Below are 13,690 nucleotides of genomic sequence, written 5' to 3'. Positions count from 1 at the left end.
TGCTTGACGCAACATGGTCAAGTGCTGCCAGAAACACCTCGGATTCATTATGCATTTGATTTTGAATTTTTGGTTGTTTCACATCCAGAAACCTTTTACTGTTGCCAAATTTTTTGCTACTCCCACATTCAGTTACATGAGATCACAACCCACAGTTTAAGAAGCACTGCGATAGACCATTACTTCAAAAACAGGTTCTTTAGGGGTAGCTAGGTGGCGCAGTGGATAGAACACCAGCCCGGGAGTCAGGAGGACCTGAATTCAAATCCAACCTTAGACACATAACACTCATTAGCTGATGACCCTGGGCAAATCACTTGACCCTAATTGCCTCACCAAAGAAACAAAATAAAACAAAAAAAAAAAAACCAAAAACAGGTTCTTTAAAAAAATAAAATAAATAAACTTATAAACATAAGATTTCTTTATGTAGGAAAATTTTCAGCTAGAGCAGGTATTTCTTGTTGTAAGACACTTGTGCTTATATTAAAATGAAGTTTTAATATGAAGTTTACTTTTTCCATGAAAAAAAGTAATAGTCTTTATAAGTAATATCCAGAAAATTATGCTATTTCAAATAGGACTGTGCTGAGAGCATAGTTTTTAGCATAATTCCAGTAAATAACTTATACTTCTGAATCTGGTGAAGGTTGGGCACAGAATTCAGTTCTGGCTAATATCAAAAGTAGGCTCTTTGGGTTGGAGCTGTCTTTATTTAGAGAATTTGTAGTGTTTAATCTTGCTGATCCTGTACAAGGATTTTGTCATTTTGTAATGCAAGATCATTTAAGGCACTTGGCAAGATGTGTTCTGATATGCCCCTGGGCATATGTTATTTGCTTCTAAACTTTTCAGCAAGCATGTGATTTTGAACTATCTCTGTATTGCTCTCCATTCTTTCTGCAAGCAATTCTTCAAGTTCCTTCTTAAGCTTGCTATCTCTTTCTCCAGTTGAATTATCCGTTCCCCCCTCTCTGTGGGGCTTCTAAAGGCATAGCTGTGTTCAAGTAGAACTTGCTGACAGCTAACACTGGATTTCGCATTGGATGGTCCTATTGGGATGCAAGCATTTTTTTAGGAAGATTTCTTCACTTGGGTTTCATTGGTTTTATATGAGTACAAAAATAAAAAATTGTTGGTATGACATCTATTTTAAGTTGTCTTGTTTGTCCCAACAAGTCAAAATAGGACGCTTCAAAATGTTTTGAGCAAAAAAAAAATGTGTTTCCCTGGCACAAAACTTTTGCGCCTTACCAGATGAACTCATATCTTTCTTCTTTGGGGGTCTGAGGGAAACCTGGGGAAACTGACATTGCTGTGCTTGTCAGTCATGCCCACAGTAGTGCAGTTGGTCAGCATCTCTCTAACTCCCCTCACCTGACTGATGTGGAGCTAAGTCAAGGGGTCTTCTTTCCTTTTAAAAAGACTGCAGACTCTAGCCTGCAGGGCTGATGTCCCCAAGTTCTCCTTTACCAACATGGTGGCATCATTCCTCCACATCCACCACCCCTCTCTGCTGCCTTCTCCACTCCCCCTTTCTGTCTTTCCTTCGGGAGTAAGCGGAGCACCCCCAAGTTGCCCAAGGGCAGCAGACTGAGGTGGGGGGGGAGAGAGAATCTCTCTTCAAGGACCCACCCAACCAGAACCCATCCAAGGTCTACAGGAGGTCTGGGATGGTGTGGGGAAGAAGGTGAATAATGGGAAGCTGCTCATCATTTCTCATAGCACAATAGTATTCCATTACATTCACATACCACAACTTGTTCAGTCATTCCCCAAGTGATGGGCATCCTCTCAATTTCCAATTCTTTGCCACCACAAAAAGAGTTGCTATAAATATTTTTGTACATGTGGTTCCTTTCCTCTTTTTTTTATGATCTCTTTGGGATACAGACTTCTAGTGGTATAGCTGGATAAAAGAGTATGTGTTTTTAAAGCCCTTTGGGTATATTTTCAAATTGCTCTCAAGAACTGTTGGAGTAGTTCACAACTCCATCAACAATGCATTAGGGTCCCAATTTTTCCACATATCCAACATTTATCATTTTCCTTTTCTGTCATATCAGCCAATCTGATGGGTGTGAGGGGGTACCTCAGAGTTGTTTTAATGTGTATTTCTCTAACCAATAGTGTTTTAGAGCATTTTTTCATATGACCATAGATAGCTTTGATTTCTTCTCCTGAAAACTGCCTGTTCATATCCTTTCACCATTTATCAATTGGGGAATGGCTCTTATTTTTATAAATTTGACTCAGTTCCTTACATACTTGAGAAATGAGTCCCTTATCAGAGAAATTTGTTGCAAGAGTCTTTTCCCCAGTTTCCTGCTTTCCAGGGGTTCAATTTTCACAAATTTAAATAAACTGATGTTTATTAAGTACCTATCATGTTCGAGGAACTGTGGTAATAATGCTAGGAAATACAGGTAATGATGGCTGACACTCAGTGTTTTAAGGCTTACAAAATGTTTTATATATATGATCTTAACTCCTTGAAGAAGGACTCAAACATATTGGTATCATCCCCATTTTACAAATGAGGCACATAGAAGTTCAGTTACAATCACACAGCTAGGGTCCGAATTGGAATCTGATCCCTGGAATTCTGAGAGGTGGAGGTAAGTCAATAAATCATCTAGCATTTATTAATCACCTCCTACATGCCAATGCACAGACACTGTGATAGTATATGTCAGGCACTGTGCCAAGTGCTGGGGATATAAAGAAAGGCAACAACAAACTCCTCCCTGCCCCCCCGACATAATCCAGTCCCTTCTTTGAAGGAGTTCATAGTCATCATCATCATCATCATCATCATTATCATCATGTTAATAATAATATAACAACTAGGAGTCAGCATAACATAAAAAATAGATAGCCTTGCTGTGAGTCTGGAAGACCTGTATTCAAGTCCTGCATCTGACAGATGCTGGCTGTGTGATCTTAAGTACATTACTTCACCTCCCAATGTCCCAGGCATCTCTCTAAAGTTATAAGTTTCAGAGCATATACATTGGTACAGGAAGTAACCTCATCAGGAGATTCCTATATCAATCAGAGCCCTAGTCTAAGAATAATAATAGTAATAACAATAAATTACTGACATTTATATAATGCTTTAAAGTTTGTAAAGTGCTCGATATATGCAGGATATTAACAGTTGGTAAAGCTTAAAATGGCACTAAGACTTTTGGGACACTTCGTATCATCCCATTTGAGCCTCACAGCAACTTGGGGATGAAGGAACTATAGGTATTGTTATCCCCACTACATACATTTGGAAAATGAGGCTCAAAGAGATTAGGTGATTTGTCCAGGCTCACACAGCTAATAAAGTATCAGAGGCAGGATTCCTAGGATTGTAGCATCACATAAACCAGGCAACTCTTGAATATAATTGCAGAGCTCTTAGGCTAGTTTACATCACAACAACTCCAGAAAAGGTGGATAGTAGGGAGGCAAGAACCCTTCCAGCTGGGATGGTCAAGGAAAGGCTTCATGGAGGAGGTGACATGTGAGCTGAGCCCTGAAAGATGAGGCAAGTGTTGTCAGGATAAGTGGCAGTTTTAAAAGCTTTCAACAATTAGGACATTTTCCCCTAGTTGAATTTCGATTTTGTGTGTGTGTGTGTGTGTGTGTGTGTGTGTGTGTAGGTAGAAGTTGGGGGCAGGTAGGATTTCTGATATGTTCGTTTCAAAGCAAGCCTAGTTACATATCAACCACAAACTGAAATTAAGGAACAATCTTTTATGAAACTAATCGTCTGCTTTAAATACATTCCTGTACACACATACACACACACACACACACACACACACTCACTGTCTTCACAAATAACACTAATAGCACAAAATGAAGAGTGTTGATTCTAAAATAGTCTTTGAAGGTTTTTTGAACTGAATGATAATCAGGAAATGTCTGTTTTCACCCAGAGAGAGTACCCAGAGAGAAAACAAGGAGCCCTGGAGTTTTAGGTGGTGCACATTTTGTAACTCTGATTTGGCTGAATTTGCTTTTGATAAGGAAATTTTGAAGACACAGATGGGAGAGACAGTCATTCCTCACACTGATCCATCTAATAATCACAAGTGCCTCTTTCTGTTTAAAACCCAGAAGGGTAGCTGACATCTTTTATCAAAAAAGACAGACAATTCTTATCCCCTGACAATTCCAGATTATGGATCCCAGGAGGCTCTTCTTACATTGGTATTTTATCGCTGGAATCACAGCGACGACGGCTGTTTATTTTCTGAACCTCTGTGTAGTTTTCAAGGTGTTGCCGGCAGGACCTGGGCTGACATTGACATGTGCTGTTGTCACATTGCTAGATCTGAAGGAAAAACACGAGATAAATAAATATCCGTGTTGACTTGGATCTCTTGTTGCCATTGTGGGTACCTGAGGCATTGGCACTCACTAATTCATGGCTCTTTGCTGGTGGGTGAGCTCTTGTCCTCTTTTATCCTAAGTAGGGGTGGGGGGGGTGGACCAACAGGGAGGGTAGAGAACGTCTGGTCTGGCCAACTGGCATGGCATTTGGGCATGTTTTGTTTCTATTCCTTTTCTGAGAGCAAGGAGGCAACCAACTAGAATACCTTTCAGTTGCCGGGCAAGGGAGAGACCTTTGGGGCTCAAGGGCTTTTTCAGCATCATAGAATTTTGAGACAGAAGGTTCCTTAGTGATCATCATTCTATTCTAAGCTCCTCATTTTACAAATAAGGAAACTGAGTTCCAAAGGGAAGAAATGACTTGACCAAACATGTAGTAAGTAGCAGAACCAGAGTTCAAAGCCAGGCCCTCTGGGTGCAAATTCTGTGCTCTACTCCACCATGCTGCCTCCCACCCATCAAATTACCCTTCCTCAGTGTGTCTGTTTCTTTCCTTGGAGTAATAGAAAGAGTATGTATACTGAACTAGAAAGTAACAATACCTGAGTGGCTTTGGGCAAGCAATTTTTAACTCTCTGGGTCTCAGTTACCTCATCTATCAAATGGGGATATCAATCCATTCCTGACTCAGAGGGTTGTTGTGAGGGTAAATTGAGAGAATGTAAAAGCTTTGCAAACTCTAAAAGAAATTATGTAAACACTGGGGATTGTTGTTATTGCTTTCCACCTTCCTCTCCCCTTTCCCCTGCATCCCTACTCTAGTCAGCCTACCCTTCTTACTATCTCTACCTCTCTTCCTTCCCCCAGTTCCTTACTCATTCCTACCACTGTCTAGACTCATTCAGGTCCTCCCATCTACTTAAATCCCACCATCCTTTGAGACTCAATTCAAGTTCCATCTCTAGAAACCCTTTGAGACTATTCTGGCTCTCAATAATCTCTTCCTTCTTTATACTTCATAGTGCATACATCATCCAAGTCACCCAATGTAAGTACTTATAATATTCTTGTCTTAATTATCTCTAGAGCCATCAAGGTGGTGAAGTAGATAGAGTCCTGGACCTGCCTGGAGTAAGGAAGATCTGATTTCAAATCTTACCTCAGATACTTACTAGCTGTGTGACCACGGGCAAGTTACTTAACCACTTAGCCTCAGTTTCTTCATCTGTAAAATACCTCCCAGAGTTGTTGTGAAGATCGAATGAAGTGTTTGTAAAAGCACTTTATCAATCTTAAATAGCTATATAAATGCTTTTTTTTTTGATGTTGTTCAGTAGTTTCAAACTCTTTGTGACCCTATTTGGGGTTTTCTTGGAAAAGATACTGTGGTTTGCGATTTCCTTCTCCAGTTCATTTTACTGATGAAGAAACTGAGGCAAACAGGGTTAAGTGACTTGTCCAGGGTCATACAGCCAGGAAGGGTCTGAGGCTGGATCTGAACTCATGAAGATGAATCTTCCAGATTCCATACCTGGCATTCTATCCACTGTGTCACCTAGCTGCCCTATATAAATGCTAGCTTTTATTATTATTTCTAAAATTAGACTCTAAATTCCTTGAGGATTAGGAAGGAGTCAATGACTTGCCAAAGGACACAAAGTATGTCAGAACTAGACCAAAGACTATGCCAGGGCACTTGACTCATGTTCTGTTTTTCCTCCTACCTGTTTCTTATGGGATGGAAAGATTTTCCAACTTAAAAACTCTAATTCAGGTCTTCATCAGCTCTCATGTGGACTATTGCAACAACCTTCTATTGGACTCCAGCACTTGGTTTCTCCCCTGCCTCTCTAACCCTTCCTCCACTCAGTGGCTGAAATCATTTTCCTGAAGCCTAAGCCTGACCATGTCACTCTCCTGCTCAAAACCCCTCACTGATTCCCTATTATCTCAAGAATAAAATGCTTTAGTCTGGAAGATAATGTGCTTCATCATCTGTCTCCATCCTTCTTTTCCAGATTTATTTTACCTCATTTCTCTTCATGAACTCTACATTCAATCAATCTACAAGTATTTATTAAGTGCCTACTAAGTGCTAAGCACTGTTATAGGCACTGGAGATACAAAGACAAAAGCAGAACTGTTCCTGCCCTCAAGAAAATTACAGTCTAGCTGAGGGAAAGACATATCCATATGTAGATATAAGCAAAATAGATACAAGTTAATTTGAGGGAAAGACAAAAAGAGCTGGGGGATCAAGAGAAGATGACTTTTTGACCGAGCTTTGAAGACAACTGGACTCTGAGAGGCAAAGGAGAAGAGGGAGGGAATTTGAGGTGTGGTGGACAATCAGTACAAAGGCATGAAGACAAGGGATGTGGTGTCATGTATGAGGACCAATAAGAAGGTCAATTTAGCTGGACCATAGTATTTTTGAAAGGGAGTGATGTGTATATTTAATAAGTCTGGAAAGATAAGGTAGGGCCAAGCTGTAAAGGCCTTTAAATGCCAGAGTAATTTATATTTAATTCTTGAAATAATAGTGAGCCACTGAATTTTATTGAGTAGGGGAATGACAAGGTCATATATACTTTGGTCATACCTACACTTTAGGAAAAAAACACTTCAGTAGGTACATAGAAGAGGGATTGGTGTGCAGAGAGACTTGAGAGTGGGAGATGAATTAGTAGGCTTTTACAGTGGACCAGATAAAAGACAATGAGGTGGCTGTATGAGTGTACTGAATTGGACAAATTCAAGAGATGTTGTGAAGGTAGAGACGATAAGATTTGGCAATTGATTTGATATGTGGGTCAAAGTGAGGACTCAAAAGTAAAAACGAGTTGTGAAACTTCAACTACTGGAAGGATAGTGGTGCCTTCAATAGTAATGGGAATTTCTGAAAAGGATTGGGTTTTTGGAGAAAGATGATCAGTTCTGGGAGATTGAGATGACTATGAGACATCCAATTTAATACATCCAATAGTCAGTTGGTAATGCAAGGCTGGAGTTCAGGAGAGAGACTGGGGCTAAATAAAGAACTCTAGGAATCATGAGTGTAGAGATGATAATAGGAACCAATGGGAAGAGATTACAAAGTGAGAGAATGTAGAGATAATAAGAGAGCCTGGAAAGAGCTTTATTAGATACTAACAGTTGGGGGAGTGGTATGATATGGAAAAGAGACTGAGAGGGGAGCCTTCATACAAGAGCATGTAGAGCCATGAAAACCCAGAGCCAAGGGACTATCTAGGAGAAGAGGGTGACATATAGCATCAAAGTCTAAAAGGGGATCAAGAATGGGGATTGAGAAAAGGCCATTAGATTTGGCAATTAAAAAAAAGATTCGGTAATTAAGGGATCCTTGGCAACTTTGGAGAAACTAGTTTCAATTGAATGATGAAGTGGGAAGCCAGATTGCAGAGAGTGAGAGAAGAAATAGAAACACTGATTATAGACTGTCCCCTCAAGGAGTTTAGCCACAAAGGGAGAAGAGATATAGGATGATAGTTAGCAAGAATGGTAGGATTGAGTCAGGGTTTTTTAAAGATGGAGACACATGGGTGTGTTTATAGGTGCATGAAAGGTAATAGCAGAAAGGGAGAGATTTAAGGTTATTGAGAAAGTGGGGATGATTGAGGGAATAATCTGTTGGAGGAGATAGAAGGAAGTGAGATTAATGATACTTGCAGAGGGGTTGGCCTTTGTGAGAAGAACTACCTCTTCAGAGAATGTAGTAAAGAAGGAGTTAATGATAGATGATGGCTGTGAGATGAGAAGGAAGAAAGAAGAAATTTATAGAGAATGGCCTCTATTTTCTTAGTTAATGGCTAGGGATGGGGTGGTGTAGAATTCTTGAAGAGATAAGAGAGAAGAATTTGGAACAGCCCTGAGGGGAGTGGGATAGAGATTCAATTAGAAGGGAATAAAAGGATTTACTTGCTATAGGGAAGGTTTAGTTGAATTAGAGAACATACATTTTTAAGTAGACTCCATTGACATGTGATTTTCTCGAGTTCCATTGAGTGGTACATGAGCAAGAGGTGGATGGTAGGAGGAATCTAGGATTGGGGCAGTATAAGAGCAGTCGTAGGACAAGGAAACAAGTGATTCAAGAGTAGCAGATGGTATAGAATTGAATTGGCTAAATAATGGGCAGAAACTAGGAAGAGAGAGAAGTAAAGCCTAAGTAGGGGTGGTGGCCTGCAAGATTACTGAGTGGTACATGGATTGTAGGTCATGATGAGGCCAGAAAATAGGTTTAGGTGAAATGCATAAGGAAAGACAGAATGATGGGAGGTTATATTCTGATATAAGAATTTATGTTCTGATATAAGAATTTCAGAGTTCTTGATCATAGAAGTGGAACAAATGTGGGTGATGGTAAGATAGAGCATGACCATCCTCATATCTATCTGTGGTAGAGTGGTAGAGTAGGTCACGGGCATTGAATAGATTGAAGAATTGAGAAAGTAGAGTGTTCGAAGGAATATCAATATGAGTGCTGAAATCTCCTTACATAAGGGTATGAGCTGAGGTTGAGAGGGAAACTGTGAGCCAGGTACTGAACTTCTAGAGAAAGGAAAGAGATTCTGGAGATGATACAAAACAGCCACCTTAAATTTATATGTCTGTTTATTTATATATTTTATCCCTCTAATAGACATGTGCTCTTTGAGGGAAGATACTGTTTTTTGATTTGTCTTTATCCCCAGCACTTTGTACAATGCCTTGCATGTGGTGGGTGTTTAATAAAAGGCATATCAAATTAAATTGGGTTGAAATGGCATTATCTGTTCAACTTGGTTATAATATAATAATTAAAAATGTCTATTGTCAATTTATCAGGTAAGTTAGTTTAGGTATCGTCCAAAATTCAAATTCAGCCTTTTCAAGACACTCTACAAATGGCCTCACCTTAGCTGTCCAATTATTTTCCCACTCTCCATCCTGCTTGAATCAACAGGTTGAAACCAACTTCTCCTGAGGACTACAGGTTTCAGAGGTCTAGCGGTCAACTTTCTATTGAGGAAAATGTGGCGATATAGGTTTGGAGTGATGGAAATTCTAAACCTGTTACTGGAATGTGGCAAGACTGTGGGAGTGTGATTTGGATAAACACTTTGTGTTCAAATAGGAAATTGCTTCTTCCACGGATTCTCATATTGTGCCTGAGTATCTTTTGTAGATTTGAATTGTATCGAATTGGTTAAATAACAGGCAGAAACTAGGAACAGAGAAAAATAAAGCCAAAGTAGGGGGTGATGGCTTGAGTGGTAGAAGATTATAGGTCATGGTGAGACCAGACAATAGGTGTAGGAGAAATGCATAGAGAGAGATGTAATGATAGGAGGTTATTATCAGATATAAGAATTTCAGAGTAACTCAGAGTAAAATGCTATTTGAGTTCAGTTTTGGGTCTAAGCATCCATAGGAGAAAATGACCCATGTTGTGAATTTTCCTTACAGGATTGTGAGAAAGACAGAATGAGTCACTCTGCCACTTTGGGACTGAGTAACAAAGTGCAGAGGCAAAGGGAAAGCTTGGAGAAAGTTTAGTCTTTGAATTTCACAAAGAGAAGAACTCATAGAAGGTTGTTAGTCAATATGTCTTGAATTGAACAGAGACAGGAATTTAAGCTAGATGAACTCCTGAGATTTTTTCTAGTATGTATTTCCGAGTAGACACGTGGGATTTTGGCCCTGTTGCACAGGTAAAATTTTAAGCTATAGGAGAAAATGACACACATGTAAATTTTTTAAAATTAATTTTAAACTTAAATACAAAATGAAAAAGGAGCATTTCCATATACATAGCAGAACATAGAGGATTCAATATAAAATCATAAATTTTCATTTGATAATTCACTAAAAAAAAAAAACCTATGCAATAAATACTGCACATTTTGTTTTCAAATCTACCCAGCTTTTCTGTGCTTCCTTCTAAGTTTTCTTTTGTTCTCTGCTGTACATTTTTTATTTTATTTCTCCCTCCCCATCCTACCCTAGGGAAGGCTACAATTAAACAGGAATATATATACATATATGTAAGACCATAGTATATATACTTCTGTTTGTCAGTTCTTTCTCTGTAGGTAGATAGCATCTTCCTTCATAAGTCCAAGACTTTCCATGTTTTTCTAAAATCAACTAGCTCATCATTTCTTATAGCACAGTAGTATTCCATCACAATCATATACCATGACTTGTTAAGTCATTACCCCATTGAAGGGCATTTATCATTTTAGCCAATCTGATAGGTATAAGATGATATCTCTAAGTTGTTTTAATTTGCATTTGTTAAATACAAGGTTACTATATTTATTTGCTGCTGTAAATTCTATCTCTACTCTGTTCCATTGATTTATCTTTCTATTTCTTAGACAGTACCAAATAGTTTTGATAATCACTGCCTTATAATATACTTTAAGATCTGGTACTGTTAAACCTCCTTCCTTTACATTTTCCCCTCTTATTTCCTTTGATACTGTTGACTTTTTGTTTTTCCAAATGAATTTTATTATTATTTTTTCTAATTCAGTAAAATAATTTTTGATAATTTAATTTGGATGGCATCAAATATATAAATTAGTTTAGGTAAAATTGTCATTTTTATTAAACAGGCCCTTCCTACCCATGAATAATTAATATTTCTCCAATTATTTAAATCTGATTTTATTTATATAAATTTTAAAAATAATTTTGTTTACACAGTTCTTATATAGTTTATATAGTTACAATTTTGTTCATATAGTTTATATAAACTATGTAGTTTATATAGTTACATAGATTTGTTTTGACAAGTATGCTCCCAGGAATTTTATATTGTCTAGAGTTATTAAATGGGGTATCTCTTACTATCTTTTCTTGCAGGATTTTGTTTGCAATATATAGGAATGCTGATGATTTATGTGGATTTATTTATATCCTGCTACTTTGCTAAAAATTATTGTTTCAACTAACATTTTAGTTGAGTCTTAGGCATTTTCCAAGTATATCATCATATCACCTGCAAAAAGAGATAGTTTTATTACCTCATTCCCTATTATGATTCCTTTCATTTCTTTTTCTTCTCTTATTGCTATTGCTAGGATTTCCAATACAATACTGAATGATGTGGGTGACAGTGGGCATCCTTGTTTCATATCTGCTCTTACTGGGAAGGCTTCTAGCTTATCCCCATTACAAATAATGCTTGCTGATAGTTTTAGATAAATGCTTTTTATCAATTTAAGGAAAAATCCATTTATACCACTACTTTCAAATGTTTCTAATAGAAATGAGTGTTGTATTTTATCAAAAGCTTTTTCTGCATCTATTGATATAATCATGATTTTTTAAATGTTTATTATTGATGTAATCAATTATGCTAATAGTTTTCCTTATATTAAACCATCCCTGCATTCCTGGTATAAATCTCACTTGGTCATAATGTATGATCTTTGTAATATATTGTTGTAATCTTTTAGCTAGTATTTTATCTAGGATTTTTGCATCTATATTCATGAATGAAATTAGTCTATAATTTTCTTTCTCTGTTCTTACTTTTCCTGATTTAGGTATCAGATATCATGGTTATTTCGTAAAAGGAGTTTGATAGGATCTCTTCTTTGCCTATTGTTCAAAATAATTTTTTTAATATTGAAATTATTTGATCTTTAAATGTTTGATAGACGATATATAGTTTTGATTTCTTCATTGAAAAACTGCCTGTTCATATCCCTTGATAAAAGTGTTTTTTAAATAGCCCCATTTTATATCAGAGAATGTTTCCCATTTGACTTATATGTGGAATTAACCCTGGAAGGGGTGCTACATAAGAAAGGAGAAGATAGAACAACCCTGACAAGACTAGTAAAAATAAAGCTGGTAGGTTGTGCCTCACATTCCTGAATTTCTGCTAAGTCAAGTCTAGCCCCCTTGGAAGTTAATTTGTTTTTAGAAGACCCTTGGAATCCAGACATTCATCTCCTATGATAGCCCATCTACAAGAAAGTCTTCTGGATTCCTTACTCCCCAGCTCCCATGATAACTTACCTATAGTTTGTTCCCTCAGGCTTCAGCTCTCTGAGCTTGAACTCGGAGAGTTTATATTGCTTCTCCCAGACAATATATTTATTTTTTAACATAAGCCTTCAAAGCCTTAACTGAGAGGAATGACTAACAATGGGAACCTGGTAGGTAAGTGTGGAAGGCATCTTTGAACAAATGGCCTTTCAGCAGTCTCACAGGGCTGTGTGCTGGACCTTCTTCTCTTCTCTCTATCATTTCATTTGGTGATCCCATCAGCTCTCATGGAATTAATTATCATTTCTATGCTTATTATTTCAAAATTTCCCTATCCTGCTCTATCAACTTCTCTGCTGAACTCCAGTCACATTTCCAACTGCCTTTCAGACATCTCAAATTGGATGTCCAGTACACAACTTAAACTCAACACGTCCAAGACGGAACTCATCTTTCTCTCAAACCCTCTCCTCCTCCTCCCTTGCTGTAGAGGGCAATAGCATCCTCCCAGTCTCCTTGGCTCCTAACCTAGGAGTTATCCTTGACTCCTCATTATCTCTCACCCCCCAGATCCAATCTGTTGTCAAGGCTTGTAGATTTTACTTCCACATCATCTCTCACATACAACTCCCTCTTTTCTCTAATATGGCCACCATTCTGGTGAGGCCTTTCATTACCTCACACTTGAACTATTGTAGTAGCTGGCTGATAGATCTGACTCTCATGAGTCTCTCCTCACTCCAGTCCATCCTCTATTCAGTTGCCAATGTAATTTTCATCAGATACAGGTCTGACCATTTTAAACCACTCTCACTCCTCCCCCCTCCTATGTGGGGCTATTTTATGGCCTGATATGGTTTTATTGTTGTCTCTGTATAACCTGAAGTTTATTTAGGGTACCTCCAAGGTAAAACACAGAATGTTCAAGTTGTTATTACCAAGAGAACAGAATGGGAGAGAAGTTGGATGGTGAAGGACTAAGACCTGCTTACCCTGGGAATTCTACTTCATAAGGAGCCTCCAGTTCAATATGAGAAGGTTTGGGGATAGGGAAGGTGGGGCAAAAGTAAAGAAAACTTCATTTTCCTATATCCTAAGTCTAAGGGAACCTTATAGTTCCAGGATCATCGTTCAGTGTATGGGCATCCCCAGATTCTTCTTTATTTTATTCTCAATACTCTGTGTTTCATGAAACCATACAATAAATACATATTTCCAAGATGGAGAAGGAAAAGCCAATGTGGAAGGAGAATTTGACCAGGACCAGGCTCACAGCCTGAAAAGTATCCATTTGGTCCTAAATACTTGCCTTAAATTGATAAGAAGAGGGTGTAGTTGCCATCACTCTGTTTTT

At 38.1% G+C, this 13,690-nt stretch overlaps 1 pseudogene; it reads right to left on the bottom strand.

Moving 5' to 3' along the window:
* Positions 1 to 733: 733 nt before the first annotated feature.
* Positions 734 to 1,332, bottom strand: LOC114048437 (annotated as a pseudogene).
* Positions 1,333 to 13,690: the final 12,358 nt, after the last annotated feature.

This window comes from Vombatus ursinus, unplaced genomic scaffold (genome assembly GCF_900497805.2).
Source record: "Vombatus ursinus unplaced genomic scaffold, bare-nosed wombat genome assembly UNPS02014793.1, whole genome shotgun sequence".
NCBI classification, from domain to species: domain Eukaryota; kingdom Metazoa; phylum Chordata; class Mammalia; order Diprotodontia; family Vombatidae; genus Vombatus; species Vombatus ursinus.
The sequence above is the reverse complement of the archived record's forward strand: the minus strand, read 5'-3'. Positions and strand labels throughout refer to the sequence as shown.